Source organism: Grus americana, chromosome 7, assembly GCF_028858705.1.
Source record: "Grus americana isolate bGruAme1 chromosome 7, bGruAme1.mat, whole genome shotgun sequence".
In the NCBI taxonomy this organism is placed as follows: Eukaryota; Metazoa; Chordata; class Aves; order Gruiformes; family Gruidae; genus Grus; species Grus americana.
In genome coordinates this window covers 32986868-33014769 of record NC_072858.1, presented here as the reverse complement: position 1 = coordinate 33014769, position 27902 = coordinate 32986868, and the positions used below count along the sequence as shown (strand labels likewise).

The following is a 27902-nucleotide window of genomic DNA, read 5'->3' as shown; positions in this document are numbered from 1 at the left end:
TCTGAATGCACAGTGAGCAGCTTCACCGGCAGTTCAACATGTGCTCATGCAGTTGCCACAGATGAAAGTTTGAAGGGAGGGCAGGAGCAAGGCAGAGAGAAATTTTCTGTTGCTGTTAAAAATACAGGAGTGTTTTAACAGCTTATCAGATGAACTGAACAACAAAAGAGCTCAGACTTGGAGGTCTTCTGATCAGAGGAAAGGGTTTCCATGGTGGTAGGGAACTTTACAAATAGAATTGAATATCAGAAACTCTGTGGAAGACATGTTCACTTAGAGGGAAAAACTGTTAAATTGCAACTAATTAATTAAATAGGTCTTCAATAGCAGATGCCACCGAAGCCTTAGAATTTAAGAGGGGATTTCAGAAGGCAGAGGAACTGGAACAAGCGAGCCTTGGCGGTACTTTAACCTTGAACATACTTGGTACGTACATTAATTTTATTACTCTGAGAGTCTCATCTCTAGAAGATACAACAAATTGATATTCTTTATTGCTCTCATTATTGTTGTAACTGTTACATTTTACTCCAGCTTCACTAATTTATGCCCGTGTTTCAATTTGGTTCCTTAAAATTGTCTTTGTTATTGATAGCTCGACTTTATCAGCAATAATACGTGTAGGAGGTATTAGGATAAAGATTATTCGTATTAGCCTTCAGTCTTCAGCCCCTGATTAGACTTAGCCTATTCCATACGACCCTCAGAAAAGAATCTGTCGCTGTAGCCTTTTTCTGTTCAGAGATCCTAGTGACAAACGATGCCTAAATGCCTCCTGCTCTCCAAGAGACTGAGGCTCACCGAGAAATTCTGTTTGGGGCCCTTGGGCCATCTGTACTGACGGCTGGCTCAGCTGCGAGTCTGTCTGCGTCTCCTCGCTCCTCCCGATGTGGGTCAGCCAGCGGCTGTGATGATTCTGTCGGCTACGTTTGTGGTTTGCAGCCCCGTGATTATATCAGTGGGGCTGGCTGCCCCGGTGACCTCAATCACTCCGGGACCTAGATCTTCCCGTGCTGAGACAGGGCTGAGGGAAAGGGGGTCGGCAGAGAACCCGGAGAAGGAGTGGCCTCAATAAAGGTATTAGAGATTAGTCTCCACATTGTGTTAGAGTGATATTAAGCTGCTAAGTTGTCCCACTTTTCAGGTCTTTTTAATAACGCTGCTTCAGATGGAAGGAAGCTTAATATCTGCATTTGTATCAGCCCTGATCGGTACAGCCTGAGACAAGGAAGGCGTGCATAAGCAGAGTCGGATTGACTATTCCGTGCCAGATTTTAACCTTATATTCAGACTGTTTCTTTGTCCTGTATTAACACAACGCAAATGCAATTCAATTTTCTAACGAGAAACTGGCCCGGGCGCTCCGACTGCTCTAAAATAAAGTGAGTGGACAGTCACCATCGGCTAGGGCCAGTATGGATTAAGCCCAAAAAAATCCACATGGATGCAGTTATAAAACATCTATATCTGGTTATGTGTCTCAGAGGCTTGCGTTTTTAAACACCTTTTGATTAGGATGTCAGACACAGGGTTATCCAAGCTGAAACTTTTATGGAGGAAGCTTAGGAGAACGAGTCTATGACTTTTCATTTCATACCCTGTTGGGATGATTTGCATAAGAGAAATTAGATGACAGTACAAATGTCACACGCTTTCCTGTTAGAATGTGTAATGTGAAAAAGGCTGATTTTTTTCCATTGGTTTCATCTGCTTGTATTAAGCTGCTGAAAAGAAATCAGTAATGTTTCCCAAGCTTCTCTGTATAGTTTCCTAACCCAAAATGTCTGACAGCACCATTATTCATAACTAATTCATTCCTGATGTTTAAAACTAATCTGGAGCAAGGCCAGACAAATACCTAACATTAAAGCCCTAACCTGAAAGCGTAAGAATTGCAATCCGTCCAACGAGATAGCAATTACAGTCTGAACCAATAGGAGAGTAAATATGCTGGATTTAGGTGGGGTGAAGAGGAAAGAAAAATACCCAAGGGAGGCATACGCCTCCCCTTCTCCCATGTGAGCACGGCTGGATGTGGCACAAAAGCTCCCACGTGCTGTGATGCGTTTGCCATCATGTGGTTGAGCAGATCTCCCCTCGTCTCTCCCTCTTCTCATCCCCTCACGTGGCAGGGGTGGCTCTGTCTTTGCGGATCATCACGAACACATTGCTCTCTTGCCCAATACAGCACAGGGAAGGCTGAGCTACGCTTGACTAACACGGATGAATAATGAATACTGTGTTCAGGCTCAATCCCTGTACACTTTGTAAATCACTGGAAGAGTTAGTAATGCTCCTGCTTTATAATAAACACTCACAAAAGGACACTCTCCATGACTCACCTTAGAAATTTCAGAGCTGCTCAGCTTTGAGAGAGAAAATCTCACTGCATTGAGCAGACAAGACTTCCAGGCGTACACACAGGCTGCATTTCATACCTTTGGTTTTGGCTAAACGATTCCAAATAATGAAATCTGTAGCTATGATTGCCTGTTGCTTGTGAACAGCCACGGGTCGAGAAGTCTTCTCCTAATTCTTAGCTGTGCTCTCCAGGGACCGCTGGCAATACTGCTAGACGGACTCCACAGAAACAAACGAGCCAAGAAATGTGTAGGATTATACTGTAATATTAAGTCACAGGTCCTGTAAGACATTGTTGGAGTCTCACCATCTCAATTTGCAGCTGTCTGCTTAATTGCTTCAGCTCTAAATTGCTCCGAGGGAAGGAGTACTCTCAGGCACAGAAATAAATGGGATGGTATACAGATACTGACAAACTATTTAAATGCAGCTGTGGAGTAAAATACAACTTAGGTAAAGAAGCCAGAGCCAGTAGAGAGGCAGTAGGTCACAGTGACAATAGGATTACCGAGGGGAATAAAGACACATCACAGGCTATACCGTAGTCATCGTATAGGTCAGCAATAAAACAATCATGATACTATTTGAGTAACAGTACATGACGATACGTAAGTAAAGACTGGAGCACGATGTACGCACCCAGAGGAAGGGATGTGCAATCGTGTTTGGAGTTTCCTGAATAATGAATGCTCAGCCATTTAACTAGAGAACCATTTCCACGTGCATTGTAAGTTAACTGCTGATAACGGCGGCAGCTACTGAGGAAGGAGCATCTGAGTATGTTCTTTTGCCTTGCTGCTGTTATTCTGCATCTGTTTCAGGCAAAAGGCAATTTCAAGAAATTGTTGATGTTTTCCAAATAAAGAAAACAAAACAGAGTATCAAATAAAACGCAGACATTAAAATACGCATTGATTGCTGACACAGTAGATTTCAGAACTGATCTGAGCGGTGTGATGTCCAGCTGCGACAGTTGTGCTATAAAGAAGGATTGTACCAAATTGCTAATTGGCCAAGGGGAGAAGCTGCGGTGGCCAGGAAAGCCAACAGGGTCTTTTATGTTTGTTTTGAGACGGTTCCCAGCACTGCAGAACACTTCTCCAAAGCAAGGATGCTTTGCCTGTCCTAAATTTAATCTAGTGGAAAAAAATCTTCTAGATTATCGCCATGTCCTTTACTGACCTTCAGCTCTTACCAGTAGGTCTTGGTGCCAATATCTTAATTTTTATTTTATGCTGCTTGCTTTAACAATGTGTTCTTTGGCAGCCAGCCACATCTACAGCGCTCTACTATTAAAATGTCTGCTCTCTACTGCAGCTGTCCATTTACTTTATGAACTGATCAGCCGGTACGATGTAATTTAAGAGAATAGCACTAAGTCATAGTTGAGGGCACAAAGTATCGGCTGATTTGCTGTTTGCGGGTCTGTCCTTCAGAGATTTTTTGAACCTAACTTGTCATACTACATGTTTATTTTTTAATTAGTGCATAATGTGAACAGAATGACTCGACATGCTGCACGTAGCGGGTGAACAAAAGCAGCAATGCTGCCCTTGTGGAAACGCTCTCGGTACCAGGAGCGCTCAGGAGTGACACAGTTGTCAAAGTGAACACAGAGCACAATTCTTTTCCTACTTAAATGCTATTACGGGTCTAGAGGGCAGGATAATTTGAATCTGTAATGGCATTAGCTTTAACTTTTGAATAGAGCAAAGATGATAAATTCTTAGGAGACATTTGCATACTAGATTTTCTCTTGTAATCGCTGAGATCTTATCAGGCAGAACCAAACTGTAAGGTGGATTTTTAAGTGAGAGACATTTCATGAAACGCCCTCTTTGCGCGTAACAACGGTTGCTGAGAGAGACGGTGCAGAAGGCGGCTTACTGAACTAACGAAACCAAAAACATCTACTGATCCAGCCCAAGGATGTTGGGTTGACATCATGTCTGGTAAACAAGGGAAGAATGGAACCAGAAATTAATGGATCATAATTGACGTGCTGGCAATTAGAACTAATTAGCAGGCGGGGTAATGGGGGGATGACTCTGCTCCTTATGTTTTTTTGAAGTCATTAAAAAGTGTGGGAAGTGGCTGTGGAGAAAGGCTGGGAGGATGGAAGGAATTTTACTGTCATCTCTGCCATCTTTAGTATCCCTGGGATTTGGAGAAGTCCACCTGCTTCCCCCCACACCCTCCTCAAAACTGCATCATTACTGGGCCTGCTCCAGGGATCCACGCTGATTAGAGAAGCCAGAGATAAGGAATATTGAGGTTGCGGTCTCATCTTCCCCAGCAAACAAGAGCTGGGAAGACCGCTTTTTCCTTATCCGCCTCATTTTTCTTCTCTCATCTTTTACTCTTAAAAAATCGGCCTTAGCGAGACACGACTTGCCCTGTCGCAGTACTTCCCTCAGCTGACGGCCTGTACAGCAGTTCAAAGCAAGGAGTGAAATGGCTCAGCCATGGCCAAGTGTATTTGCCAAGTCTCCCAGTAGCCAATGGGTCTGAGTGCTTGAATTCATTCCTCTAGCAACAGGCTGGCAAGGTTTATATATAAATATATATATGGCAGGGGTCTTACATATATATATATAAAAAAATAGAGGTAAAAAATCAAGGCAGGAGAATGAATGAGAAAAATAAGCATAAACCCAAAATATGGATCTAGTTTATATTCTTAAAGTTGAATGCAAACAAGGAAGCACCAGACTTGCAATAATGATGATTTTTTCCCCTCAGTAAGAAAAGAAAGATCTTTTTAGACAGAAGATCTCCGGTATATTCCTTCCTTCTCATTCTTCCCCCCAGTTTATTTGTAAGCCGACCAATACAGAATTTACTGTGCTAATACAGTCTCCTGCTGCTGACTGCATTTTGGTATGGAAATTTATTCTGACTTGTATATATTCTTTGACAGAACTCAGTGTTGCAAGACAAATGTAAAAACCACTCTCCCTAATCTGTTTTTATTCTTTCTGTTTACTGCACGCATTGATGACCTTTGAGTGTTAACTTCATTCCCTCTTGGCAGTGACTGAAGACCATCTAATACAGAGCTTTAAACATATTATTAGCTTTTGAATGAGTAAATTTCATAAGAAATTACATGCTCTACAAAGGCAGAGGTAATAGATAATAGAGTCTTTATCTCAAAGGAGTAGTAAAGGGAATATAGTGAGATTCAATTCATGTCACCAACTGGGTCACATCTCAGTGAAGATGATGTATTATTTCTGACAGATGATATGGTCTGATGGCTTTTAAAAGAGCAACAGAGAAAGTTTGATAGTCCTAGTCTAGACCTCAATGATCAAAATTCCAGTGAAAACTGGTATTCTCAGTGCTTATCTACATTTCTGTCTTGTGACCATGTGCTCTTTATTCTATGAAGTTGAATGTTATGTATGTTAGTAGTTTTGGCAAAAAGGCCACAGACTAATTAGACCCAAGTCTTGAACTGTCTTTTCCTCCAAAGAGGATTTCTTAGCTTAGAGGACAGATATGTTGGCTGTGCAATGTATTCCTTAAAGCTGTTTCTAAGGCGTGTATAAATATAGGATTTGGGTTTTGGGGTTTCTATATATTGTACCTTTATCATCATAGCTTTCTAAATTTATAAGAGGCCCGAATCATCCTCTGCTGAATTATTCATCATGGAAAGATCTGAAAAGATCCATCAATATATTGGTGCATTGTTTTTCTTCCAAATTAACTTTTATTGATAGAGTTGATGTTTCCAGTCAGCTCTGGACCCCTTTATAAACCGAGCTCAACATTCTTTTGTGCAACACCTTGGTGAAGTAAGCAGGCAGCTGAGTGATTTTTATGATCTCTAACAGTATTAAGAGATGAGCTGCATTTCTTTAAATAAAGACCTGTTGAGGCTGCAGGGAAAATGATAATGTCTTCCAATATGCCCTTAACCAAAATCCTAATGTTTAAAATTTATTTATTGGGACCACATTAATTTAAGCAACAATTCTGTAGATTCATTGTGCTTAAACCAAAAGCTTATGCATTATGCATTTGCATATCCATCATGAACCTACAGAAAACAAGTGTACAGAATGCATATTCATTTAAATTATATTTGAAATATTACCCAAGCGGATAGTGAATCTACACCATGCACCTGGAGGAGCAGGATAGGACTGTAAGTGTCACAGGACTGCAGATTGTCGCTTCAGCTTTTTGAAAAAAGCCAGTAACCATAGGTACTAATGTATTAAAATTGCCAGGTAAGCATTTCTGCATTTAAAATGACAGCCGACTTCGATGACTCATGAAATGACACCTATTCACTCAGCAACTAACAAACAGATTCACGTGTACCTACTTATAAACACTGATATGGAAAACAGCTCTAAGGACCGTTATGTTTCTATCCGATACATACGTTGTAATTCATTCACTGAATATGCAAACTATATATTTAGCTAAGTACCTTAAATTGGCCTCAGGTGTAAAATTTTAAAGATCCCATTTGCGTCTCCCCAGCGCTACTCTTGTGTATCTATCTAGTGAGGGGATGCCCCTGTATTAGCATCAGGAATTAAAAGCAGCATGAGGCGAGTGCAAAGCAGGGGCTTCCACCACTCCAGGGGAAAATGGGAGGCCTGGGTTTTTTTTTTTTAACTTCTCTCTTCAATATTTCATGAGACCTGATCTCTTACAAATAGAGTTGCCTTCTCCTTCTGATTTGGAAAACCTTTTTCCGTCTCATTTTGTATTTTTGTTTCCCCTCCTTTCTCATCTCTTGTTCCCCTCTGGTTTTGCCCATCTTGGACCACTCCGGGTCATCTGCAGCTAGAGAAAAAATGCTTACTGTTCTGACCTGCAGCTGCTTCTATGCTTTCCGTAAGCAAAAGACTTCCAGGACACTGGGACTGTAAGAGAAGCACAATTCCAGGGAAAACTAAGGCTCATTTCTCTTAGCTGGAGTCTGCAATACCACTCATGATTTAGATGCATCAGCAACACATGCTATTATTTTCTTAGTATTGAAATACGTCACTTTAAATGCACACTATCACACTACCTCTGCCAGGATGAAGGGTACGGTTATTTATATAGGTGATTATACCTGCACAGAATTCTGTCCTAAAGAAAATTAACAAAAAAACCCTTTCTTCCATCTAATTTCTGTCTTGTGAAGCATTTTGGAATCAGTAAGAGAATTTAAGCTGCCAAATTTTCACATTAATAAGGGTTGTCGTCTTTGAAGATTTTCACAGGACTAATAAGGTATCTCTTTTATAATGAAAATGCCTCCAACCCCCTTTTCCCTCTGGATACCACAGTGTGTCTTGAGCTAATAATTAGAAATTCTGACTCCAAAAGGAGAACTTTTTTCCTTAAGTGCTTTCTGATGAGCACAAAGAAAAGTATATTCCATGCAAAGGCGTGTAACATTGCATGTCACTCACACAGCAGCGGAATCTGGAGTCTTAGTAGGAATTCAACGCTATAAACATACTGTGACTGAATGCATTGGAAAAGCCATGCTTCAGGTAGTACCATTCTTACTTTAGTAAGTGAATTATTCAGAACAACATTCCCCTTTCACCAAGATCCTCCTTTACCCATAGATACCGTATTCAAATCCAGCAGCTGTCATTGTATTACTGATTGAATTCCCTAAAATATTTGTCCTCACTTTATCTTGCAACTCAAAGAGTCATGTTGCAAGAGTATCGCACTGTTCTTGAAAAAGGATTGCAATGGATTATAAAAATGTAGCATAAAAAACCCTCAACAGACATCTAAAAAATGTTTGCAATCAAATACACAGTTTAAAATAATATTAAAGGATGGAAGAAAGCCAGGCATTCCCTAAAAGCTTCTCCACCTATCTGTGCATTCTTTGTAGGTTTATAATTTTCTAAATGCTTATCTAATAATACTTTCATTGTGTCCACCATCGCAGTTGGAGTTAGTTCTTTAGCTTTAGCTGCACTCGCAGTAAAGAGATATCCTTCCGCTTGTTTGTGTTGCCCACTTTTTCTGCACCCGAGCCTCTCTGAACCTCTGTTGAGAACCTCTGCTTTTAACCACCAACAATTAGGCGAATATCCACAAATATTTCTTAATTCAGTCGCGGTTGTTACCGTTAAAGCTTTTTTACGCTCAATGCATTGGATTTTATGTTCTTTCTCTACAGCAGTTTGGTATGGGATAGAGTTTCATGCAGGGTGTAGCGTGGTTCAGTCCTAAACGCACTGGTCTGGCAGTGAGGAATGGTGGATTCCGGCTTTGTCTCTGCCACAAGCTTGCCACTTTGATCCTGGCACCTTTCTATATCACGGTTTATTTAAAATGAATCACAGGTAGCCTTAACTCTATTAAAACATATTCTGAGAGTACACTCGTGTTTGCAGAGCACCAGGAATCCCTTGATTTCAAAGGATCTAGGGTGCAGAATATTTTCCATAGCTATCTTCAGAGTGAGACTGAAAGAGCAGCAGTTTTACTCACTTATAATTTTGCATGTAACTTTTTGTCCGCCAGCACTTTCTGTTTCACAGCGTAGACTGAAGACATATTTTTAGCCATTAAAATGCCAGAGTCATGCTGGTTAGAATTTGTCCTTGAGCCTTGTGACAACCATCTAAAGCACACCCATTATTATTTATTGCATGCATTTCTAAAATAGTTCAGCCTCTTTCAAACTTGTGGCTATCCACAGTTAGTAATTATTAACTCAGAGAAAAACACCTTCAACATCTGGTTTAAAAGTACCGCAGGACCTTGCTAAATGCCTTACGAGATAGAGCAGTGATTGAATCTCTGGTGCCAGTATTTCAGGAGACTGGCAGAGCCTTTTGGGATAATGTCTGCAGAAGTCCAGGAATCAGAAGCAGGTGCCAGCTTGTAAGAATAAAATTTCTATTTTGTCTTTGTGAGAATCCAGCTTTCTTACTTGACAGGAAAGCAAGTACTTTTAACAGTCGTTGCAACTGAACTACGTTTGACTTTGCAAACAGTTTCCAGAAAGATTCAGTGTTGAGGAAGGACCTTGGAGACAGACTGGTAGCTTATCCTCCACCGCGGGGAGGAGCAACCAACCACTAGGGACCCATAGATTGTATCTCCAGCAGCCCAGGGTCGCTATTTAGGAACCATGTAATTAACCACTTACATTCTCCAGGTGATTCCCAATGCCTAGAACAACTTTGTTTATATATACACACACACGTATATCAGGGTATATGTAAAAATTACATTTTAAATAAATATTTTTTTATTTAGACACACATGCATATATAAGCACTGCTTTCCCGAGTAACTAAAGCTAATAAAAAAGGAGGGAGGGAGGAAGTTTAAGAGAGAAAAAGATCCTTATAAAAAATTTTCCAAGATTATATTTCATGATTTTTCCAAGCAACTATGATTTTGAGCATAGTGGTACTGTCCCTGATGTTTCTGTGGGGCTCTGAAACATTCAGTTAATTATTGAGCTGCTGGCCAGATTGGTCACGTACATAATTTTGGATAAGGTCAACTCTTTTCTCAGTGCACCTGTTACTGCCACGCGCTCAAAAAGAGGAAAAGCAATTGCATCGTTTAATCTGCATCTTCGAGTTCTTTGTTTTTCATTGCTATTTATTACTGAAAATGTAATCTAATCACTGAATTATGGAATTTCAGCTTTCAATTTTTATCTTCTGATGCTTTTGCATGTTCAGACAAGAAAGATTAGGGTCAAATATATACATGGAATAAAACTATTTTTAAAGTCCTGAACTGTATTTTGAAAGTGCTCTTTACTACTGGAGCAGTCTGCCTGTATTTTTCTTTAAGTCTCTAATTTAATTGAAACTAATTATTTGCATACAAAAATCATATGATTGAAGAAAACAAGGAGGAAGGTGGGGTTAATCTATAATTCTGTCTGTCTTAGGTTTCTTCTATTCCCTCACCATGTTACAGAATATCTGTCATGGGTAAAAACAGTATCTAAAGAAACAAAATTATTAGCTCATAAAGGTAATTTTGTACACTCCTTAAACCCTCTAAAGCAAATTACAAGCATTATAATGAAACAGATGAGGAGTTGTGATGGAGAATCGTATAATCAAACCATTGTTAGGTCTGGTAGAATTATAGGCACCCTAGCAGGGAGGATAACACGGAGCTTGCCTAGATTCAAACTGGTGTGTCTCAGCCGTCTTCTCCGTTCAAGGCACAGGTCATCAGTGGGGGTATGAATGAACAACCGCGCTCTGTACGTTGCGTTTATTTGCCTGCTAACAGCACGTAGAAAACTTTGGTCACCACACCATCCGGGTGGCTTACATCATTTCTAAATATTTTTTGAACAAGGCTCAGAAGGAGCATGGTTAGTTCCTCGCTTCCAGCTGCTGCGCGACGCTGACAGTCTTCCTGAAGATGAATGTTAGCACGAAGGCTGAACTCGGAGCAGTCACATGAAAACAAACACATGAATGTGGTGCTCGCACTGTCTGGATGCTTCTCCTACATTCTTCCTTTCCTTTTACGTCTTATTTCTCAATATGTATAGCTCTATTGCTACAGCATCCGCTGCATTGTGTGCTGATTACAAGTAGATTATTACTTCTGCAAATCTCAGGATTAAAAACTATAATGATATTGTAAGATGGAGGACACTAGCTATACAAACAAAAAAAAGGATGCATTTCATCTTTGTTAAACATTTTAAGGATTGCAGTCTCTGAAATGTTATTAAGTAACAAAATTAGCAAAAATACAAATTATCCACATCGATCAGTTTAGGATTAGCACTCATTTGAAACAGGATCCTTTGTAAGAATGTTGACATAAAGATAAGCCATATGATGCCAAATATATTTGTATGTTTTTACTGAATTCTACTGAGATTTCACTGAATTCCAGTCAACTTTTCTCATTCTGTTAAATTTGGAGGCCATTATTAGAAACATAAGTCTGTTATTTTGTCTGTTGTGTAACTGAATGCTACTAGGTTAAAAAAAAAATCCCAAACACACTAGATAAAGTGCCATAGCAGTGTCACGAGAAGGCTATTGTTTTGAGTTCTGAGATTATCAATCAACGTTTCAGTTATAAAATACATTAAAAATGTTTATCTGTCCTGATTTAGAATAATTTTTAGTTATACAAAAGGAAATAATTTCCATACCTGTAAATCAAACCGAAATAACAGTTTTAATTTATGTTTTAGAATCCTCACAAATCCCACTGATTTAATGGAAACGTCAGGCATTTGTATTCCTTTGGGCATTCAGCCTATGTGAATACGAATTAAGTTGCAATGAAAAATAAAGAAGAAACTGTATCAGAATTAAATGAAATATATTATCTACTAATTTGTTTTAAGTTAGGTGCTGAGGAGTGCGTGTTTAAAAAGAAACAAAAGACAGCGCGTTTGGATTTTAGAAATGTGCAATATGATTTTAATCACTGTCTAGAAATGCTTTTCTGTTTGTAAAGGCGGTATGTATTGTAGGAATATGGCCACCAAAGATGTGCAGAAAAAAATTGGAAGTATTTTATAAAGTAGCTTTAACTAGACCGCTTAAATAGTTTAGTCTGATGAAATAATTTAGATCTGTAGTGTTTTGAAGCATCATGCGTGGGACTGCCCGAGGCAGGTTTTAGCAGCAGAGTTTACTGAACTGGTTCAAGCCACTTCTACCACAGCACTGCCAGAGTAGACAAAGCATAATGTCAAGCACATAGTGTTCATCGACGTGAGCATGAGGAGACAGGGTGATGCATTCTGAGCATCTCTGAACGTGGCAGTGCTAGCCACAGAGTAACACATTACGGAGTTTTAAAAACAGACATCCTGGACTGATATTTAAGTATTCTTCAAGCAATATTCAGAAGAGTTTTACTTAAGACCAAAAAGGCCTTTCCCGAAAGGAGAAGAGTAAGAAGGCTCAGTTCATCATTCACTTGCTAAAACCATAAGTATAACAACATTGCCTTTGCAGATCCAGGGTGGACATCTGAGCCAATTATTTAAATAACAAAGCAGCTACCAAAGGGTAATGAACAGTTCTTCATTTAAATATTATTCTCTTTAAATATTATCTAAATATTATTGAGAAAGTGGTAAATGTCAGTAATGCCTGAAAAGATATCAAATGCTCAAGTACCTAATTTGGATCCTCTTTCGAGTAATAAAGAAAAATACAGCACTTAGTCTTAAATGTGACTAGGACATCACGTATTTCAGCAGAATGAGTTTGAGCTCATCTCTGTGTTTTCCAATATGTACACAAAAGATGCAGTGATGGTAAACCGTCGTAAAGACCCCAGCTTGCACCAAGCAGAATTTCCTATTAATTATTTCCTTCTTACACAATTATTTATTGCAGGATGGTATAAAGCTTAGTTACCTGTGGACACCACGCATGGAAATAATAAATATACACACATATTAGCACAGTCATGTAAGTATTTTTGTATGTGACATTAGCCCATTGTTTTCCTTCTGTTTTACCTCAGCAAACAAGTTCATCAACTTGTAATACTCGTTTTAGTATGTATTTTTAAGGTAGTACAAAAATTAAGTTACTTGTATAGTTTACAAAATACAAGAAGTTGAAAATTAAATAGGTAATTCTGGAGACAATGAATCTCTAGTGTCAAATTAAAACCTGGAAAATATAAAGGAAGTATTCCTTAATGAAAGAACTATTTGTAGAGACACAGATTGATTAAGAAAACAGATGACAGTTCATTTTTTGCTACATGTCAATGAATAAATTTTACAGACTGAGACATTTTGAAATGAAGAATTTCAATCCCTAACCATCCACCTGCTTGCACTCTGTCATATATTTCATCAGCTATACCCCAAGAAGCATACACTCTCTAATTCTAACCGTTGTCTTCCTTTTTTTGAACGTTTGCGAGACAGTGAGAGTTCATGCTACAGGTTTTTGTAAAAGTAAAATGCTGCTATGAATAAATTATTACTTATATGTGGAACAAATGGTGGCACCTAGCTGCCTAGCCCTTTTGAACTAGAAACAATGCAAACAGATAAAATACGGTTCATGTATCAGATAATATAAAATCGGAGTCTAAGTAGAAAGTATTTGAATACGGTAACATAACGTGGATGCACAAGGTAAATGATATTATTGTGAACAGATTAGTTAGCAGCAGTCACTACCTAGCAAGGATTTTTTTCTGCACCTCATGGCAAAAATGATTTTTATGAAGTGATGTGAGGAAGGAGCTTGTCCATGCTTTGATGGTGGCTTTAACACAAGCGGACTAACTCAGCTTCATTGTAATGCAGGGGATGGGAAATCTCCAGTTCAGATTTGTGAAGAGTGTTGAGCTCAGTTAGATGGACAAATGTGAACAACCCTTCTTTCATTTTCCACTAGAGTTAGGGAAACACATGCACTTCCAGTTTGCAGAAATACATGAAATGGAAACCAATCCAAAATTAAAAGAATGAACAGGGTTTCCCTTCAAGCCAGATACTGACTGGAAAATATTCTTATTTACAATAATCAACAAGGTTCATACTGTATGGCCAGTTGTGTACAACGGTCTCATTATCATTAACTACCAGCAGGTCAGTTGAAACTAAGGAAGCCAGCAAGGTTACAGCCAGATACTCTCAAAATACTTGTTCAACTATTACTAGGAAAACTAGTCCTCCCTAATGCTCCCTGCTCATCCTTCAGCAAATTTGTGGGAAAGTGTGTCCTTGGCTCATAAAGTCCCTGGCCTGCAGACTGCCGGGGGCTGGGAGAATATTTGCGTGAAAATCACTGTCTGCACATCCAGCTCTTCTCTTGGTGGTCGGTGTCATCCATTGCTGTGTCTCTGCTTGTATGGAGGCAGCACAATGCCAGGTCAGTGAGTGAAGTGGATAAAACAAGCTTCTAGTCCATCTCCCAGTGTAATATAAAGTCCATTTAAATTAATTTAGTATAAAATCAATGGAATGTAAAGTCCTCAAGCTGAAGACATATCAAATATTAAACTGGTAAGAAAAGATACAGCACTTGATCGTAGTCTGTAGGCTATCGGTAGGAGTATTAAGACTATCTTTTGAGTTAAGTAGTCAGAAGCTGGAGTTGTGGATGTAATGCTGCCCTTTTTTGAAGTTATTTTTCAAAAACTAAGAAATCTGCTTAAAGACTGGATCTTAATCTTGAGGCATTATAAGCATTGTGGTAATTTGTTAAATGTCTGAACACATAGTGGAGGCTCTCAAATCTGTCCTAAAATATCTCTAGCTTGTTTTCTTCTTTTATATATGTATTTTTCTTTTAGAGAATTGTTTCATAATTGTTTTCAGATAATAAAAGTATGACCTGGAGTTAAAAAAGGTGGTTACACCACCACTTCCAGGTCAGTACACATAGCTCATGTGCCTCCTTTGCGTTGGTTACAAGCCTCCCTAGTCCTCTGATCCAGCTGCAAAGTATGATGACAGGGAACCGTTTGTTCCCTCTGCATTTGGGTCCCTGCCTAAGAGATCCATCATGGCGGCTCCACAGTTGCTTTGTGTTGGGGTTGAAGAAATACCTGCCGGTTCCTGCAGAAAGGCAGTGGGAAACTGAAGACTCTCCCAGTGAGTCTGTAATATCATTTCACCCTCCCAGTGAGTCTGTAATACCATTTCTTTTACTTTTGGGAAGGGAATGGAGAAGAAAGTTAGTTGGAAGAAACTTCAGTGGGAACAGTGAAATCATTCTGATGAACAAAGTAGGGAAAAATGAAATCTATGCTAACACAGTTGATGTTTACATTAATGCTCAGAAGCTGAGAATGCCTGAAAGAGGATGACTGTGTGGTTAAAGCAATGACGCCTGACTCAGGAAATCTGAGTTCATTTCCTGGCTTCGCTATCTCTTTAGCTTTGCACAAGAGATTTAATCTCTCTCTGCTTGCCTTTTTTTTTTTCTTCCTGTACCACAGGGGAGTAATTATGCTTCAGATTGTTCTAAGAATAAATGCATTAATGTAGCCGCTACATTTAAGTTCAGGCAAAGAGACATACAAAAACTTCAGCTGCTGTTCCTTTTTTTTTTTTTTTTTTTTTTAAAAAAAAGCCTTTCTGCTATCTGTGGGGCAAATGTACTCGAGTCTGCACACTCTATGTCTACAAAGGTGAGGAGGCGCTTGCGGTGCCCGGGCTGACACCCTGGCAGCACGCCAGACTCCTAGGCAAGCGGCTGCGGAAAACGATGCTTAGCGATGACAGGGCGGGGGTTTCTACATGAACTAGCTACTGCACCGCCTTCCGCCTCTGGGAGGCCCGATGAAGCAGGCAGGCAAAAATTTAGAAATACTGGTAGCCAAAACTGAGAAAAATTAAACTTTGAAAATCTGAAGTCAAAGCACAGCAATACAGATGCTGAGATGATACGACACCACATACATGAAGATCCCAAACCACGGGAGATGCAGAAACACAGGTCCCAGACAAGTGCACAGGCGGGTAGGAAAAGCATTGGGGTATAAATAAATACTGAGTCAGTGAAATGATCCCAAACCATCTCGCTCAACCACAGGCAAGTAACTTCCTGCACCTTGCACAAGCTTTTGTACTCTGTCAGTGCCTTCTGATTCCTGGTACAGGCAGAAAATTAAACTCCCAAGTCCTTCTGTGAGCACCGGCATGGAGAAAGGCTGGTCTCCTGTGGATTTGCAGCTCTCTGCTGACTGCAAGCATCCTTCCAGGCCTTTCACGCGGCCGGGACGTCTGTGAGTCCTCTTTTCCCTGTGAGTACCAAGTCCCAGAGCCAGGATGCTCACAGGCCTATTTCCCTAACACTTTCAACGACTACGTTTCTATTTGCATCGGTCAACGGGCTAATTGTTCAGGCAGGCTGGAAGATACGGCCCGCAGGCCTCACGGCCTCGAGAGCCCGGCGTGACACAGTGCCAAGGCAGCCCTGCAGCCAGCCAGGCGGGCGGGCACGGGTGAGGCGCCATGTCATTAGCGGAGCTGGGCGCCGGCCTGTGCCGCCTCTCTGGCGAGGAGCGGGCGCAGGGGAGGCGGGGGCTGAGGCGGGGGCTGCGGCGGCTGGCACTGGGCCGCTGGGGGCTTGCCGAGGGGGTACGCGGCCCGTCACGGCCCGCCGCCGCGCGGGAAAAGCCGTTGGAGAGAGAACGCGCGCGCACGGCCCCTAACGGGCGAGGCGGGGCGGGGCCCAACGGCCGGGCGCGCGCCAGCAGCCCTGACGTCAGGGCGAGCCGAGGGCCGCGGAGAGACGCGGGGAGGCGGCCGGCGCCGTTCCCGGGGCATGCGCGGCGGGACGGCGCGCGCCGGCCCTCCCACCGCGGGCCGGGCGGGGCGGGGCGGCGAGGGGCGGGGCGGCTGGCGGCCGGTACCTGAGGGCGCAGAACGCCGCGGCCCTGCCCGAGGAGGGGACAGCGCTGGCCCGCGCCCGGCCCGGCGGTGAGTGCGGCGGCGGGCGGGCGTGCCGCCGGCCCCTCGCTCTCCCCCTCTTCCTGTCGCGGTCGCCGCGTTGCTGGGGTTCTCCTTGCCGGCGGCGAGGGGGGAGCGGCCGTTGCCCCCTCCCTGCGCCGCCGCCGCCCTCCCGCTGGGGGGCTGGAGTCGCCGCGGCCGCGGGATGCTGCGGTATGGCAGGCCGCGGGATGTGTGTGCGGCGGTGCCCGCGGGAGGCTGGGGAAGGGCGGCGGGGGGCCGGGCGGGCGGGGCAGCCTTCTGCGTGTCCCTGCCGGGCGCAGCCTTCACCTTTGGGGCGGCCTGAATGTCAGCTGAGGCTCCCGCAGTGCCGCTGGCTGCGAGCCGCGCCACAGGTGTGGCCTCCCCCAGCTGGCAGGGCGCTTGCGGCGGTGCCGGCTCGGCTGGCGGTGGCCGGGGCGTGCGCTCGGCTTAGTCAGCTGCGCTGCTCCGGGAGGTTAAAGGCAACCTGGCACGGCAGGCCTGCCGCTGTCTGCCTCCGTCCGTTCGGGTTTTGCAGGGGGTTTTGCGTCTTTCGGTTCGCTGTTTGTTGAGACGTACCTGCGGGCCTGTTAGGAAACGGCTGCTGAAGGCCCTGGTCGCAAAGATCCCTTTGTAGCCCCAAAAGGGGAAGAAGCAAAAGTAGCCAGTATGTGGTTGTTCAAAGACAGCGGTTTAAAAAATAAAATATGGTGGTATACCTACTTTAGCGATAATCTTATAACAACAAGGGAATGGTATGTACAGTATGATGATGTTGCTTTAATGACGCTAAGACTTTGCTTTCATCATCCAGAGCCCGCTGTAACATCGTGTTCTGTCAAATGTACTTTGACACACAATGAAACATAGGCAACTTCATCCTTTAACTATGAGTTGGAGGAAGTCAAGCTCTTTATCTTCAGTTAAAGAAAGCATAAGTGAATGGGAACTTTATGCTGTAGCAGAGCATTAGTGTCCAGGCCAGACAACAAATTAAGGTAAGGATTGCAGATCTGGTACGTCACATAAAGATGTTTACTGGTTTTCTAGGGGAAGTGGTTCAACTTGTAGGATTGGCACTTCGTATTCGTAGCAGGCTTGTTCATGGTGTTTGTGGGCTATGAGCCTCAATTTGATGCAGAATAGAATTTTTCATTACAATGGTATTAAAAGCAAAATAAAGTTGGATCTAAGGTCTCATTTTTTGTTACATTCTTATAACCGAGAACAGCTTTAAGTATTCTCTGAAACTTTAAACATATCTCTTCTGGAGTAGTCAAAAATACAAAACTCTTCATCATATTAGTATGAGGCTGTAAATATTGATGGGTTTTGGTGGTACTGAACAAAATTTGGCAGATATTTTCTCATGTATATAATCACATAACTCTAAATTCTGTGGGCCCATTTTGAATTTAATGCCTTGAAGCTGAAGAGGTGAATGCCTAACAAATAGAACATCAGTAATAACCAGCTACCTAAATATTAACCAAGGATCTACATGAATATACAACTTGCATTAGAAAAAAAATGTTTTTAAAGTCAAAGTTTAATCTTTGCTCACAGTTAGTGCTTTTCATTATAGAAATCTCAATGTTTGGGCTCTAAAAACTGCTGAGTATTGTCTTCTAATTGTAAAGCTATTTAAACAGTAGAAATGTTTCAGGCTTAGAAGATTTCTATATTTGATATTTTTGACTACTATAACACCTTGTGTTTTTGAACCAAAGTAATACTATATATGAATATACAAAACCCAAATAGTAATGATCTCAATTAACGTAATGATCTCATTTAATGTATTGTTATACTAATGAGTAATCCTGTTTAATGGCACTGTTCGTGTAAAAGCTCACTGGAGTAAACCCCATTACTTTTGGACCTGATCATCCTTTAAGAGGGATTGGTTATTCGGAATAAACCAGTTATGAAGAAGTGTTGGCACTGGCTCTCTAAATAAAGAGCCATCATGCCATCGATCTTCAGATGAGCATTGCTTGCCTGAAATTGTTAGAAAGTGTGGATCTCTGAAAATGGGAGAGAGATGAAGGAATAAAAGGTAGCCAGTTGTAGCAGTGGTGGTGGTGTTCTCTTTTAGCCACTATTTGGAAGTGGAAACAGCAGCATCATCTTCTTAATTAGAAGCTTTCAGGCAGGTTAAATTCCTTGCCAACAGGGATGCTAACAAGATCAAAATACTAATGGTACTTTTGATAATTAAGTTTAATATCCTGTATTGTGTTTCAATTGGAGCAATAAAAAAAAGCTCATGTAAATCTCTGGATACCTGAACACATGTATGTTACGATAAAATCCCAACAGCATTACAGTAATTATTCCAAAGATGAAGTTTAGCTAGTCAGTGTAGACTCTTGCATTTCTTCGTACCTCTGGGACACATACTCCAGCTCACTTTTAAACTTCTATCAAATAGGTGTATTTTGGGAGACATTTTGAGAGTATTCTTTCCTCCTTGATCAAAAGTAGCTTGATTTGCAGAGATCTGGACTTTGCTCGCTAGCTATTCTCTGTTCTAAAGGGAGGATTCAGCTGGAGCAGTTCTGCTGATAATGTTCTATAGTAAGTGAAGCAAGAAAGTCATCTTAGGGTGGGGGATGCCAATCCCTGGTCACAAGGTCTCAGTAAAATGCCTTTTTCACTACAGATTGTTGAGATTTTCATGAGCACTTAGTCCATGATGAGTTGAGGTAGTCTTCTGCAGAGTGCATTTTAATGGCTTTGATTGAAGCAGAAGTATGGTTAATGTTGGCAGGGTCCTTGCTGCAAGGAGGCTTGGCTTCTTAGCCAGAGGAAAATGCCTGATAAGGTTTGCTTTTATGTGGTGGTTGAACAAGTTATAGATCTGGAATAAGCCTTAAATTGCAAACAATTTCTGAATTTATTCCCTGAAGCAAAAGAACTCCTATGGTTTTAGCCTAATTAGTCCAGATGGCTTGTGACACACGCAGCACAAGCAGAGCATCAAGGGAGAACTGAATATCCTGGATTCTCTTGATGCGATAATATCATGTGTACTTTGAGCTGGAGATTCAAGGATCTCTTCCAGATAGATACAGATATTGAGATTCTCACTACAATGTGAATTTGTATTGATACTTCAACTTGTGTTCTTTTTGTAAAGCATATTAAAGAAAGGTTTTACTTACATGTATTTCTTCTGATCTTCTATGATGAAATTGTTACGTAGATGTGTTGATCAGTATTTTTGATGATTTGGGGGAAGCTATGGCTTTTAACTAACCTTCATCTCGGTAGGGCAAATTTGCATAGATGGAAACTTGGCAAGGCCAAAGCTACTGCTGTTAGTAGCAGGATTCTTGAGGAAAGGAGCAGAATCTTTCATCCTGCATAGGCTGGTCCATCAGTAAACAGAGTTAAAAAAAAAATCCTAATCCCTCTCTGTGTAAATCTTTCAGTCACGAAAGCCCTCTCAAATGGTAGTTTATAAAATTAACATTTTGCCATGACTAAATTTGAGATCTTGATTAAATAAAACAAATCATATCAGCATCCTTTAAATTCAAGTAAAATATAAGCAGAGATGATTGTCTCTGTGAAACTCTAAGGTAATGTGGGAGAAACTGATCCCATGGACAAACTGTCACTAGTAACTGAAGTTACACATGTCAGTTTCTTTGAGAAATTTTTTTTCAGTTGCAAACATATGAAGATATAGCAGCTGTGTCTTCTACATAGTTGATATAAAAGATAGAACTTGATTCAGATATAACCGTTTGTGTATCAGAAAATCAGTAAGAAAATAGAAAACACTAAAATACTTACAGGAGGTTGCTAGTCTGTGGTTAAAAACAAGTTGATATTTGTTATGCTGTGGCAAACTTGCAAAGTTGTTAGGTACTGGAATATCTTTTAGAGTTTGGTTTTGAGATTGGGATCTGATTTCTAGCATTTGAATTGTAGACAGAAGCTGTAGGTGTCCAGCACTAATGCAATGAAATTCAATAGCAAGAAAATGATACTTTGAAGATGTGGTTCAAAAATAAGCAAGTTTCAGCTGAAAGCTGTAATAGGCGAGTATATGGCTGCAGTATTTTTGGTTAAGGGTGGATGTTGAAGAGAAGTCAAACTACTTCAAGTACAAGTAATCTAGTATCTTCTTGAAAGCGCATAGATATAAAACAAACTGATCGATACAACCGGTATGTTTGATAGCAAGGAGAGCAGAAATCAGTGGCCTGTTCTTGCAATGTAGGGAGTTTACAGGTAGTTTTCCTCAGGAATCTGTGCAAGGTAATGAAATAATCTTCAAAAGAATTATTAGAAGGGCTCTGGAACTCCTTGCTTAAGGCAGTCATGGATATAAAAAGTTTGGGGGCTCAGGGACAGGTTGGACAAGATAACGGAGGAGAGATCTGTGGAGAGTTCCTAAACAAGCTACATCAAACTCAAGGTGTCCTATGAATTTCAGATAGTTGAAGGTTGAGGAAGTAGCGTTCTATGCTTGTCCTGTTTATCCTCTTCCCAGTGCATTTGTTTTAAGGCTACCACAGGAGACAATGTGGCTTTTTATTCATCACCTTTAAAATAAGGTTTACTGCTGGAACTGTATGGCTGAAGTGGAGAATTGAATCTGGGCATTGAATTGCCATGATCCAAACCCAGAGAAATATTATGATTTATATAATAATTAAAGCATATACAGGGTTCACTTGCTCCCTTTCATGAGAGAAGCTTTAAAGATTTTCTTTGTCAGTCCATTTTCTAGTCTTTTTTTTTTTAATCCAGCAGTGGCTGACTTAACAATGTGATTTTTTTAAAAATCTGTAGCAGAGGTTTGATATGTTCTTGTCTCAAGGTTGTGATCTTTTGGGAAAAAAAAAAACAAAACCAAACTAACTAAACTATGTTGAAATAGCATTGGCAATATGTAGAAAAGAAATTCCCAGAACTATTTTCTTCTATCTTCCTTCTGCTTCATCTTGTCTAGTCTTGCTCAGTTACCACCTGTGAACCTCTTCAGGCTTACTGAAGATATCTCAGTACCAGTGAGTCTATGAATTACATGCAGTCTCCTTCAATTATCTCTACTTGTCATTCAGCTTAACCTGTAACTAGAATTCTTGTTCAGGCAGCAGTAGAAAGAATGAACATGTGTGGCTGGAGGGATGAAAAAAGATCTTATGTATTGCTGGTAAGCATAGCCTCATTGCAGATTTAAACTAATGGAAATTCTTAATCTTAAGATACCTATATAGATAAACTGTTCAGCAGTGGTTCAGATAGGTAGTGTTGTTTCTGTCATTAGTCATTGTATTATCAATATAAAAATATATTGAAGAATGTTTGTTTGTACCACCCTAAGAGGGCTTTAGCTCAAGAGAGCTCAGTGTTCTTACATGGGGAAGATGCACCAGTTGAATAAACAAACTAGAGGAATAGGATGGACAAGGTGGCAGTCTAAAAAGGGCTATTGCCATTTATAATCAGTTGTATTCAAAGTCTCACTTGGCTTCCAGCCTCTTGTTCTTATCAGCAAGAAAATCCCGCTCCAGGTAGCGTACATTACTAAATAAGTAAGCAGAAAACAGTAACTGGAAGCTGACTCTAGTTTGTTACTGAATCAATGGTGAAGTAAGTCTTTCCTAGTGAGTTAAGAGACAGGAATGGTGTGTTTCGAATCATTTGGTGACAGTGGATAGTTCTGAGGGAAAGGGAGGCTCCTATAATTTTAAGTCAAATATTTGCCAGACAACAGCAGGTAATTCCTACTCGTTTGCAGAATGACATTGCTTTTATGTCTGAACTTGGAGACAGATTAATCTGTCTTGTAAGAATAAGTTCAGAAAGATTGAAATTACCAATGTGAAATGCTGTTTCTGAAGGAATAATACCATGAGCAAAAGCAGTGGCCTGTTTCTGCTATCAGTTGCTTTGATGCTGACATAATCATGACATTTTTGAGAGATTGAGATTCACCATTTCACATCTAGAAAGCTTGGATTCTAGACTGTGACTGATGTTTGGGATTATTCAGTCAATCCTAACTACACCATAAAATTTAATTTGCCTTTATGATATAAACAGTGATGTCAACATTAATTCTTTTCTGAAAGGCAGCTATCTACATCAAATGGGAAAGATCGGTGTCTTTCTAATATGTCTGTACATGAGCACATACATATACACAATTACGGGTTATCTTCCAGGATAGAAATCTTGCCAAATACAAACACGTGTTAAGGCAGCACAGAAGAGTAACCTAGATAGAGATGTCACAGTACTTCTGTGAGCACGTGTGGAATAATGCTTGAGTAATACGATAGTTCAGGTCTTCTCTGTAGCTGTATGACTTTGTCTTTAGGTTGCAGAGCATTAGGTCTGTAAGGCAGGCAGACGGCATATGTCTCTTCTTAGTTTGGTTTCCCCTTTCTGTTTGTTACCCTTGCAAATTTGGTAACAATTTAAACTGAGTAATGTCATCAAAGAATTGAAGCAAATAAAAGCTCTTTGTATCTCTTCACCAACAAAGATTTTGAGAACAATACATCTTCTGGAATTTGAGAGCTGTTAAGCTACCCTACTGAAGAAGCTTGGTCTACGTGACTTGCTAAGGTTCAATGTGTTGAATTGGTTCTGTTCACAGAAGGCTATTCCTTGTGTGACATAACAAATGAAGTAATCCACATAATTTAATTCCTTCTAGCAGAAGCGTTTCTGCATTGGAGCTAGGTACATCAGTCATGATTATGTCAATTGTTTCTGCTTCTGGTTTATTACAGTATATTCCATCTGCCTCTTAAAATGCTTTGAAAGCAGTTCTTGGGGTCAGCATGCTTAATGTAGTTTTTTTTGTCAGCTGCCCCTTGAGTTCTCTGAATTTCCAGTGAAAGCCTTACTGTGTTCTGGATCTTGTGTTTTGAAGAGTTGATTATGCAGGAAGCGCATAGTGTTTATTAGCAGATACAGAGCTGACATCACTAGTTCAGATTTAAGAAGGTACGGCTCTATTACATTTGGATGAGTGATTGGAAGAGTGCACCAAAGCAAACGTAAGGAAAACCCAATGTCCGTCAGTGTCTGAGCCACCTTTAGCCACCTAACTAAAGGTGTTTTCCAGAATTTTGATAGTGTCAGAATACACCTATATTTTATCTCTGCTGTGGCAAGAGTAGTAGATCTTTTGAAGAAAGGAATTGATGACTTTCTCCAAGAGAATGCGTCAGATGATTGACAGCTTGAGAGGAGTTGTGCCTCTGAAATGCTGTATTCCAGTTGCTAGCTGACCTCTGTCCCTCAGAACAGTCAGGCTGTCGGCACTAATGCTGAAAAGAGTAAGTGTTGTTGCGTTTCACATCTCATTTATGAATGAACTATAATAACCTGTATTAACATTTAAGTGGAATGTGGAAGTGCACTGTTTCAAGTCTCTCTCTTCTTTTTTGAGGCCCTGATATTCTTTTATTGGGAGTAATAGATCCCTACCCCCACGTATCTTCTTCCATCTTTTCTTTGTCCTGAAGCTGTTCCCTTGCTGCAGCTGGCTAAGTATCTGGACCTTGACTGCCTTCTTAGTCATGTAAGAATGCCAAAAATGAGGGCAAATTTACCTATTTGAGAAAGGTCTCACTTGTAGTTAAATTTTGCATGACTTTTTTTTTTTTTTTAATAAAATCTTAAGGGTTTTATGATAACTCAAATCCTGTTTCGCTTCAACCTTTTGGTAAGGTTTGATGTAAAAATTCGGGGTTTAAAATGTATAGTCTCTATTTTACTAATATGCAAAGCACAACTAGGCAAACTATTACGAAGTGCATTTCTGGACAGATAGAACTTAGCCCTTTTTTTCTTCCTTGAGGTGCCTGATACCCAGTGTTAATAGCATTAATGGCAGAGTGTATTGAGAGTGTGGCCCTGAGGGATGTGAATGGAGTTTTTGATTCTGGAAGTGTTCTGGTAGCTTTCTTCTACTAAATAGAGCTGCATTTCCCTATTTCTTTTCCTCTACTAAGTGCTCATGTCCTCTAGCCTTACAAAGCATTAATGAAACGTATTTTGATGAATAACAGCAATGCTTTTAAAGATTGCAAAGAATGTCACATCTTTTTGTTGTATTGACTAAAGATACTGTTCAATGTCGGAAATACAGAAGCCCCAATCTCTTAATGATGTCTGTCTGGTTCTCTCTTTCCTTTATCTCTATTCGTTATCATGCTCTGCTTATATTCCTTGACCTAGTGCATTCTGATTGACAGTAAATAAAATGCAGCACAACAGCAGCTTGGATAACTGGTTTGCTTGGTGTTAGATCAAACTTTACAAGTGGGTAGAACATCAGCATGCCAGAGTGTGAGGGAGGAAGAATAGAAAAGGACTTACCTCTAAGCTCTCTGAGATCTGGGAACAGAATCTCACAACTTTGTACACAGAAGAACAGAATGATTTCAGAGAAACAGATCACTAAGCATTAAGTGTCTTGGAATTTGTTACCATACTTTATGGTACCTTCAGAAGACAGACTGTCAAGGATGCTGGTATTAATCACTATGTGGTTTGGACATAGGAAAGGGAGAGACACTAAAATTCATGGATGTCTTCATAAAGCATTGGGACTTGATTCAAGAACAGAGGTGTTTTGGAGACACTGAAGACAGGAGAAGGAAGGAAGGCTTGGAGGGTTTTACTGCAGAGCTGATAAATCTTACTGGATCTTGGAGATGAGAGACGGCGGCTTTTTTGACTGAATTGAAGCTGGTCTGTGCAGGGTAAATAACACAAAAGAATATATGACAGTTGTAAATACTCAGAAGTTCAATCTCGGAGGCATCAAAATTTCTAGTTGTATTCTGATTCAATTTAATTATTACAACATGCACAATTTCCTCAAGATTCATCATCTTTAATTACTCAGGGCTTGTCCTGCTCAGAGCAGGTGTTTGCTAGCTAGCTCTCTTGCCAGTTTCTGTCATTCTGCTAAGCTCCCATGGTCCTCTTAAAGCTGAAAATTGACTTGCAGCCATGCTACTGATCTTGCAGTGTTCCTAAGTATTTGCTAAAGAAGCCTTTTGCTCCATCTGTTGCAGCGGCCTCCCTGATTTTTCCCTTATGTCATTCAATACCTCCCTACCCTGGTGGAAATAAGGTATTTTCACATAACTGTCTTAATTAATTTTTAAATTACATTTTTAAGAAAAATAGTTCTTAAGTTATGCTTAAGTTTCACCACGGATCACTGTTGAAAAGATCTGTATTGTGTGTCCTGAATAGAAAAATCAGTAATTGTGGTGTTAAAACCCAGAGGTGTACAGAGGTTGCTTTTATAAGCCACACACATGCTTAAAATCATAAAGGCCATGTGGTATATCTAGATTCAGCAGATGATAATTAGAAGTAAACACAAGCTTTTTTCAAATTAGCAAGTTTGTATCATTTTTTTGTGTGGGAGCGTCTAAGTTATCCTGAAAAGCAGTGGGAAGTTAGGAGCAGCTATCTTGAAGCACGTCCATAGCACCTAGAAGAGCTGGTCTTGTGTCTCAGATTTCAGCAAGGCTCTCCTGTTAGTGTGGTGAAAAAAAACAGTAAATAATTGTTACTTAAGGTGGTAGATTGTGCCCACCTCAAACCTGCCGTTTGCTCTTCAGGTCCCAAGGTAGGCTTCACTCATTTTCTGCACTGCTTGGGCAGTAGTTACCAGTTCTTTTTCTCTGCCCTAATGTAATGCTGTGGCCACGTAAGCCTGTCACTAGAGGAGATAATTTAGGTTGCCATTGGAGGAATGTTCTCACCTTTCTGTCTGTGCTGGTTGTATACTAGAAATGTGCTTTTGTTTTCTATGAAAAAGAATGAAGCACCCTGCAGATTCTAGCACTGTAGAGTTGGCAAGATAAATATGCATGAATATTGGTAAACTGCTGCTTCAGATTGCCTGTCACTGAGCCAAACAAGTAGAATTAGCTAGTATCTTAAGCCTTCTGCAGAAGGCAAATAATAGGAGTATAAGATCTGGCTTGGCAAATGTGATCATTAAACTTCATTGGCTTCAGTAATATCCAGAACATGGTGGCAGAAATATGAATAATTCATTTATTCAGAGCTTCACAGCCATTGTTCTGTCAGTCTGCCCACACCAAATACCAAAGAAATTGATTAATAATTGGTGTTTGCTCATATACAGACACTGAGGGACATAGTGTTTCTGGGTAGGTAAGGAAGCTTGTGTACCACTGTAGCTGCCAGCTTCTTAGAGACCTACAGGAAAATACCATATTTGTTATCCAGCAGCAGCAAGGTGTTGTTGACTATCTTGGTTTTCCAGCACAATCCTTACACAAACTTATCTTTGTCTGCCTCAAGAAAAAATTTCTTCACATTAGGAAGGAAGCTGCTTTAAGAAAAGCATCTTAAGTTAGCTATTTGGTATTTCTGTTCAGGTGGTCTTAAAATTGAGAAGAATAATGAAACATACATCTGAAACTGTTGGCATAGCAATAGTTCTGCAGAATTGTTCTTGCTGTCACCAGTCTGTCAGATGTTTCATCCGATGGCTGTTTATTTCACACTGCTATGACAATAGAAGGGGAGTTTGGTCCCACTTACAGTAATGTTTGGAACTTGAAAATACTGTTAGCTCTCTGATGGCATGGATCATAGGGATCACAAGATCTTAAGGTGCCCAGGCATTGAAATATATGAACCTTAAGCTGTCTTCTGCTGTAATAATCATTCTACAACATGTAGGGTGGAATCTCAGATGCAAAACTAAACTTTGCTGAGAAGCTAGTGTGTAGGAAAATGCCTTCCTGGTGGTGTTGTAACAGACTGTGAATGAAATAAAAGTGAATGTTTTGTTTGCTAGTTGAAACTAACATTGGAGGATCTTGTTGAAGTGTAAATAATCCTATACAGAAAGTACAAAGGAGAGGGAGAATGAATATCCTTTCACTTATCACCAGGATCTTGAATAGCCTTGAAGGTAAGGATGTAGCAGCTTTTCAGTTAATTCAGATTATACTTTAGAGAGAGGCTGTAAGTTTTAATTCCTTTTCCCTGGATCATTATGTAAGACTAGGCTCTTTATAATTAGCTTAATTCCCGATTAGGCTTGTGTGCACTAGATAATGTGTTTCCCAAGGCAAAGCATATAAGACTTGGTTGCCCAAATGTCTGT

At 40.5% G+C, this 27902-nt stretch overlaps 1 protein-coding gene and 1 pseudogene across 11 annotated transcripts in view; one reads left to right on the top strand and one right to left on the bottom strand.

Annotated features, from left to right (window-relative positions):
• Positions 1 to 14168: 14168 nt before the first annotated feature.
• LOC129209076 (U2 spliceosomal RNA) lies at positions 14169 to 14392 on the bottom strand (annotated as a pseudogene).
• Positions 14393 to 16566: 2174 nt separating this feature from the next.
• The window catches only part of CCSER2 (coiled-coil serine rich protein 2), a 74540-nt gene continuing 63204 nt past the window's right edge, over positions 16567 to 27902 (top strand). For 2 of the 11 annotated variants that reach the window (XR_008577860.1, XM_054831557.1), the window contains exon 1: positions 16570 to 16765. The gene's annotated coding sequence lies outside the window, so the exon portion shown is untranslated. Of the gene's footprint in view, positions 16766 to 17570; positions 17755 to 27902 lie in introns of all 11 variants that reach the window. The other 9 variants (XM_054831558.1, XM_054831559.1, XM_054831560.1 and 6 more) reach the window with 8 other exon arrangements.